The sequence below is a fragment of the Topomyia yanbarensis genome, chromosome 1 (genome assembly GCF_030247195.1).
Source record: "Topomyia yanbarensis strain Yona2022 chromosome 1, ASM3024719v1, whole genome shotgun sequence".
NCBI lineage: Eukaryota > Metazoa > Arthropoda > Insecta > Diptera > Culicidae > Topomyia > Topomyia yanbarensis.
In genome coordinates this window covers 167,268,072-167,274,917 of record NC_080670.1, presented here as the reverse complement: position 1 = coordinate 167,274,917, position 6,846 = coordinate 167,268,072, and positions in this window count along the sequence as shown.

Below are 6,846 nucleotides of genomic sequence, written 5' to 3'. Positions count from 1 at the left end.
GTCTCTGTTACAGGGCCCAAAGCTGCCGACTTGCAAGGACCATTACAAAATACCTTGGACAATTTGTCTGCTTGGGCTCTTCAGCTGGGTATTGAGTTCTCCACGGAGAAAACTGAGTTGGTTGTTTTTTCTAGGAAGCGTGAGCCGGCGCAACTCCAGCTTTTACTAATGGGTGCAACGATCAACCAGGTTTTCACATTTAAATATCTCGGGGTCTGGTTCGACTCTAAAGGTACCTGGGGATGTCACATTAGGTATCTGAAACAGAAATGCCAACAAAGGATCAATTTTCTTCGAACAATAACTGGAACATGGTGGGGTGCTCACCCAGGAGACCTGATCAGGTTGTACCAAACAACGATATTGTCGGTGATGGAGTACGGGTGTTTCTGTTTCCGCTCCGCTGCGAACATACACTTCATCAAACTGGAGAGACTCCAGTATCGTTGCTTGCGCATTGCCTTGGGTTGCATGCACTCGACCCATACGATGAGTCTCGAAGTGCTGGCGGGCGTTCTTCCGCTAAAAAATCGATTTTGGGAACTCTCATATCGATTGCTCATCCGATGCGACATTCTGAACCCGTTGGTAATTGAAAACTTCGAGAGGCTCGTCGAGCTTAATTCTCAAACCCGTTTTATGTCCTTGTACTTCGACTACATGGCACAGAGCATCAATCCTTCTTCGTACAATCCCAACCGTGTCCGTTTCCTAGATACTTCTGATTCTACTGTGTTCTTCGACACATCCATGAAGGAAGAGATTCGTGGAATCCCGGACCATATACGCCCGCAGGTGATCCCCAATATATTTTATAATAAATTCCGAGAAGTCGACTGCGACAAAATGTTTTACACTGACGGATCAAATCTCGATGGGTCCACTGGCTTCGGTATCTTCAACAATACTATCACCGCTTCATTCAAGCTCAATGATCCCGCTTCAGTTTACGTCGCAGAGTTAGCTGCAATTCAGTACACCCTTGGGATCATCGACACTCTGCCCACAGATCACTACTTCATCGTTTCGGACAGCCTCAGCTCTATCGAGGCTCTTCGTGCGGTGAAGCCTAAAAAGCAATTACCGTATTTTCTGGGGAAGATACAGGAGTCCTTGTGTACGTTATCTGAAAAATCTTATCAGATTACCTTTGTTTGGGTCCCCTCTCATTGTTCTATCCCGGGCAATGAAAAGGCCGACTCATTAGCAAAGGCGGGCGCATTAAATGGTGACATATACGAAAGACCAATCTGCTTCAACGAATTTTTTAGTATTTGTCGTCAGAGGACGCTCAACAGTTGGCAAACCTCGTGGAGCAATGGGGAACTTGGACGATGGCTACATTCGATTATCCCAAAGGTATCAACAAAGCCTTGGTTCGGGGGGATGGATGTGGGTCGGGATTTTATTCGTGTAATGTCCCGACTTATGTCCAATCACTACACCATGGATGCGCATCTGCGGCGTATTGGGCTTGCGGAGAGTAGTCTGTGCGCTTGTGACGAGGGCTATCACGACATCGAACACGTTGTCTGGGTGTGCGCCGGGTATTGTGACGCCAGGTCTCAGTTAAAGGAATCCCTTCGGGCCCGAGGTAGACCACCCAATGTACCAGTCCGAGATATGCTGGCAACTCGTGATTTCCCCTATATGTCCCTTATTTATACCTTCATAAAAACGATAAATATCCCAATTTAGCCCCTCTCTTTTATTTCTCGTTTTTAGAGTTTCCTCCTGCCTTGTGGAACCGATCAGCTCCAGAGTGCCACTATGTAACCGCCATCGCCCTTACCACTACGCCTGCATAGAAGGAAACTGAAGCGAGAGCGACTCGAGGTCCGATGACTTTTGAAGGATTCCCCGCGGGTCCGAAGAATACCATCCGCCAATCCGGTACTCGACGACTTACTATACTGAGGCGCAAATTTGATTCGCTGATCCCCCTCCCCCCCCCCCCGCCGTTCGAGCGAAAGTTGCAAGTTTTGCTCTTCTTTCCCTGTCTCTCCCCTGTCCTTGATACAACTGCTGCTACACTGATGCGGAAATAAGCCACCCTTTGAATATCTTGACCAAGCATAAGTTTTAGTTAAAAAATTCAAATTAGTGTTCTGTATTCCTAGTTTTAAGATAGCTATAATTTTTACTCTTTATTGAAACTCTTGTCCTCCATCTTGTAAATAGAATTGAATCCCTAGTTTTAAGATTTCTGTGAAATTTCTCATAAATATTTGTTCCCCCTTTTGTGTACTAAACTATATTGTTAGTTTTAAGATAACCGTAAAATATTTCGTAAAATACTATTACTCCCCCTCTTGTATATCTTGTTTTAAATTTTTTCATAAAAAAATCTTTTGGCCCTCTTTTGTATATTGAATCTTATTTCTAGTCTTAAGATAGCTGTAAACTTTCTTTTCCTTTGTAAAAAAAAAAAAAATATTTCAACATTGTAACCTCCTAGTTTTAAGATATCCAAATGTAAAAACAAAAGCATTTGGCACCGCCAAGCTAACGCATTTGTGCCTATCAAATAAACGAAATGAATAAAAAAAAAAAAAAAAAACTGGAGGTAAATTTTTTACCGACGAATATGAAAATTCTTCATTCCTCGAACGGAGCATATTTCATGCAGATTTCATAAGTCAACTCATCGGGAGCCTCTGGGTAAGCAAAAAGATAAAAAATACCATCGTTAAGCCCCACATTCAGCAGCAACAGCCAGCAGTGGGTTACTGTTTGCGGTACAATATACGTACATATGTATATAACAGGTTCGGTGTCATTACGGGTCACGATGGTTCGGGGGCTCCCAGAAGCGGCCATGGCGGTGGCCACCAATACACAATCACCAATACCACCAACGATGTGGTTGGTGACTTTTTTCTCGCCAGCTTCAACAATTTAACGAGCCAACGCTCTTCGGTTGGTGTGTGAAAACGGTGAAGCGGTGGCCATACAAGAGAAAATCGGCTCGGATGGCGGGGTAGAAGAGGAGCTAGTAGATATCCCAAAAGCTTATAGTTTTTGCTCCAGATACCCGGTGATGGCCGAATGGAGCGGAGATTTTTCCAACATTTCTGGTTTTTTACCCAAACCCCACCCACTTCGTGTAGTGCCACGGATGGGGGTCGAAGCAAGCACGGTAGTGGTAGTGGTATGAATGCTGGTACGGCGACGGCAAGTACTGGCACGCCGCGAGTGAAAAATCCTAATGTTTATCTTTATTTATTACGCGTTGTTTATCCCCACGAGTGGTAGACACATTCGGGAGTCAGAGTAGCACCAGCAGCAGCAGCAGCTAGGGTCGATTACCGTGTAGTCGCGCAAAACCGGCGTCGGCGGTTGGCTCTACTTTGTGGGAACACGGTGTGCTGCTGATCTGTTGGTGGAGTTTAACATAAATAATGAAAGTGTTTTTATTTTTTCATTTCGTTTTTAGATTTTTTGATGATTTTGGGAGTATGGTTAGTAGGGGGAGCTCATCGCCCCAAATGGTATTGAGATATGTGAACCAAACTTTTGTATGACAGCAACGCTGAAAAATTATGACAATATATCTGCAAGAAAATTTTGTTTCACATTTCACCGCATTGAGGGCGAAAACATTAACATTTCAACGGAAAGAGAGATAGAATTTAGATATTTGCTACAAATTCTTTTTCCAATAATTCTTCAATAGTTCTTCTGAACATGTCAATGTCTGTCTTCTTCGAAAAATTAGTGTTGCCGTTGGACATGGGAAAATTCACTTCATTGACATCCATTCAACTTAGGTCCAACTTCACGCACTCAGAAAAGTGGCATGGAACAAGGAATCGAGCGACCACGCGATGAATATATACATCATCAGTGAGCACACTTGCAGTGAGTGGTTAAAATTATTTTCTAAAAGAAACGAACGCGTACAGAATAATTATGACTAGAAATCTGAATGAAACGAGCTTCACTCACTCTATGGATGCAATCGTTGATCCATTCAGTGGATTTTCTCACAATATAACTGTTTTCGGAACGGATTTGATGAGTGCTAAATTGATTGGGGGCATCATTTTCTAATTCAAGATGGCGATTGACGCCATTTCGATGAACAAAAAGGTGATTTCATTATACTTTTTTTCTAATGAACTCTGAGCAATTCTGACACGGCTATCACTGTGTTTGAACCTTAAGGGTACTGCTTTAAAACAGAGATCTTGTAAGTTTTCAACTTGATTAACAGTTTTCCACGTAACATTTTTGATTGATTTCCACAGTTTTCCACGTAACATTTTTGCTGCTTTTCTGCAGTGTAAAAATGAGGTTTCCATTCATATGTTTACCGTTCCAGATTGTCGAGAGCCTTAAACATTTATGTAGCTTGAAGAATAAATTTATAATTTTCCATATTTCGTTCAGTTATATTTAGATATAGATTTGAAATGTTTCAATTAATCACTATGTTTCGAAGTTACCCGCAACTCAATATGTGAAAAATCCGTTCATATTTTCCTGCTTTTTAATATTATAATTTCTATAAAGTATCACTAACACCATCCGTTAATCACCAGTACAGCATGTCAATGGAACATCAACATCAACAATTTACACATACAGGACCATCGAGAGCCACGCCGGACCTCGGGACTTAAAATACTGACGGGCCCTATTCAAATCAAAACATTGTTAATATAAATCGTTTATTTTACACGGCTCAATGCGTTAGCTTAAGGGGGTCCTTTTCTATAATTGTGGCAAAAAGTAGCTAATGTTTAACATTGTTGTGAAATGTGCGCCATTCTGTAAAATATTTTTTAGACCATAATCAAAATTTTCGAGAGTAAGGTGTTAAAACTGGCGTCTAAAACGGGGGCTTTCTCGGAACAAGATTTATCGAATCAGCGGGCATTCTCGTTTTTTAACCATTCAACAATCAACTTCGGGTTTTCCCGTCTAAAAGAAGACAACATTCTCGGGCGCTGTATAGCCGGCCAAAGTGGAAAAATCATGCGAAAAAACGATACTTTATTTTCATGTGGCCGCCATTTTGTTTCTATATTGAATTTTTTCATGTTTTTCTTTAGGTTCGGGCGCCTCTACGGAATGCAATCTTCAAGATCATTTTGGTTTGCCGCTTGTAGACTACGAATAGCGACCTGTATCGTGCCCGCAGATGAGCTCGGTTTTCAAAACACGTTTTGCTGGAGCCGCCATTTTAGACGCAATTTTTGACACCTTACACTCAATTTGTTTATATAGATGAAATCTTAATAAACATTATGTAGAATTGCGCACATGTCTAAGTCATTTTACTTCTTCAAAAAAAAATCAAACTTTAGGTACGTTTTGCACAATTATATAAGAAGACTTAACGGAACCTTGGGTATATTTTAATTTTAAAAGATGAAAAAATATAAATAAATAAACGAATAGAAGTTATGTAGATTATTATTGTGATGACTTGACACTTGAAAGAGTGTATTTTTTACATCCGCTAAGTTAAGTAATTGTCAGTGAAATTCCGGTCGAGAAGGAAGATAATCAACAAATAGTTCGCGAAAAAATTGTTTTCATCCACATTCAAAATCTTGGGTTGTCGCATCATGTCTTCGGAAATCTAATAGATAAACATCACCGACTCAAAGGTCCTCCTAAGAGCATTGATTGCTCATTTCAAGCGGAATCCGAATATTTCGACATGGAACTTGGCCAGAAAGCTAGTTGTTTCGCAATGTTTCCTCTAGTGGAATAAAAAATGATCCAGATTGAAAACGTATAAGATGCAGAGCTTTACCAAATCGGAACGAACACCAGCATAGTGTTGCCAAAACGCCCGACCAAAAACTCTACACGACTCTGCTAACGACATACCGGTGCTGCGTCATTGATGATGAGACCAACATCAAAGCGGATTTCAAATAGTTTCCGGCACGGGAATACTTTATTAGTAAGAACTGCTGGGGATAACCGTTTCCAACGGAAGAATCTGTCGAAATCCGCTTCGAAGTATCTGATTTGGCAGGCCATATGCACTGGTGAAAATGTAGAGTACCATTCGTGACAAAAAGCTCCATGAAATATGAGAATTTTAAAACTGTGTGTCCTCAAAAACGGCTTTTGTCGTTATAAATGCAGCAGGATCAAAAAGTTGTTTTGGCCTAATTTGGCGTCATGCCGTCATTTCAAAACCGTACAGGAGTGGTATGCTGACAATTCGGTGAATTTTGTGCCATGAACCTACCAAACTGTTCTGAACTCCATCCGATAGAAACCTATTGGCCATGATTAAGCGCGATCTGCGAAAGACCAATGGAATGCAAAGGATGAAAAGGAAATGATTAGGAAGTGAACAGACTGAGAAAACGTACCAGAAACGATTGTACAGGCTGATGCAAGGCCTCAAATAGAAATGTCGAGCGTTCTACTTATTTTATAGTTCAACCAACGTATATAAGATGAAATAAATATATAGTAAACTACTATACAATTTTAATTTTATTTCGATAACTATAACCGATTTACCAATCAATCTAAAATGTCGCAATAATTAACGACTCGCCCTTTATTAGTGGCTGTCCTTCAAACTGCACGACTTTCTTACGCCGTTGTCATATACGTCCATATCGTTATCATTATTGCAGCCTTGACGCTTGCGATCAGATGGTCTTATATGATCCCTCGTTTATGATGCGTGTTGTTGATTTTGAGATACCGGATGCGACTTTTGCGCTCATTATGGCCTGAACGAGTTTTCTTAGCGGTGTCTGAGCATAGCTTTCTGTAATGGGCCGTCTGATCACAAAATTGGTACTTTCGTAACAAATTGTGTTTTAGATGTGTAGAGTTGTCTGTTAAATGGTACCGCATTGTGTT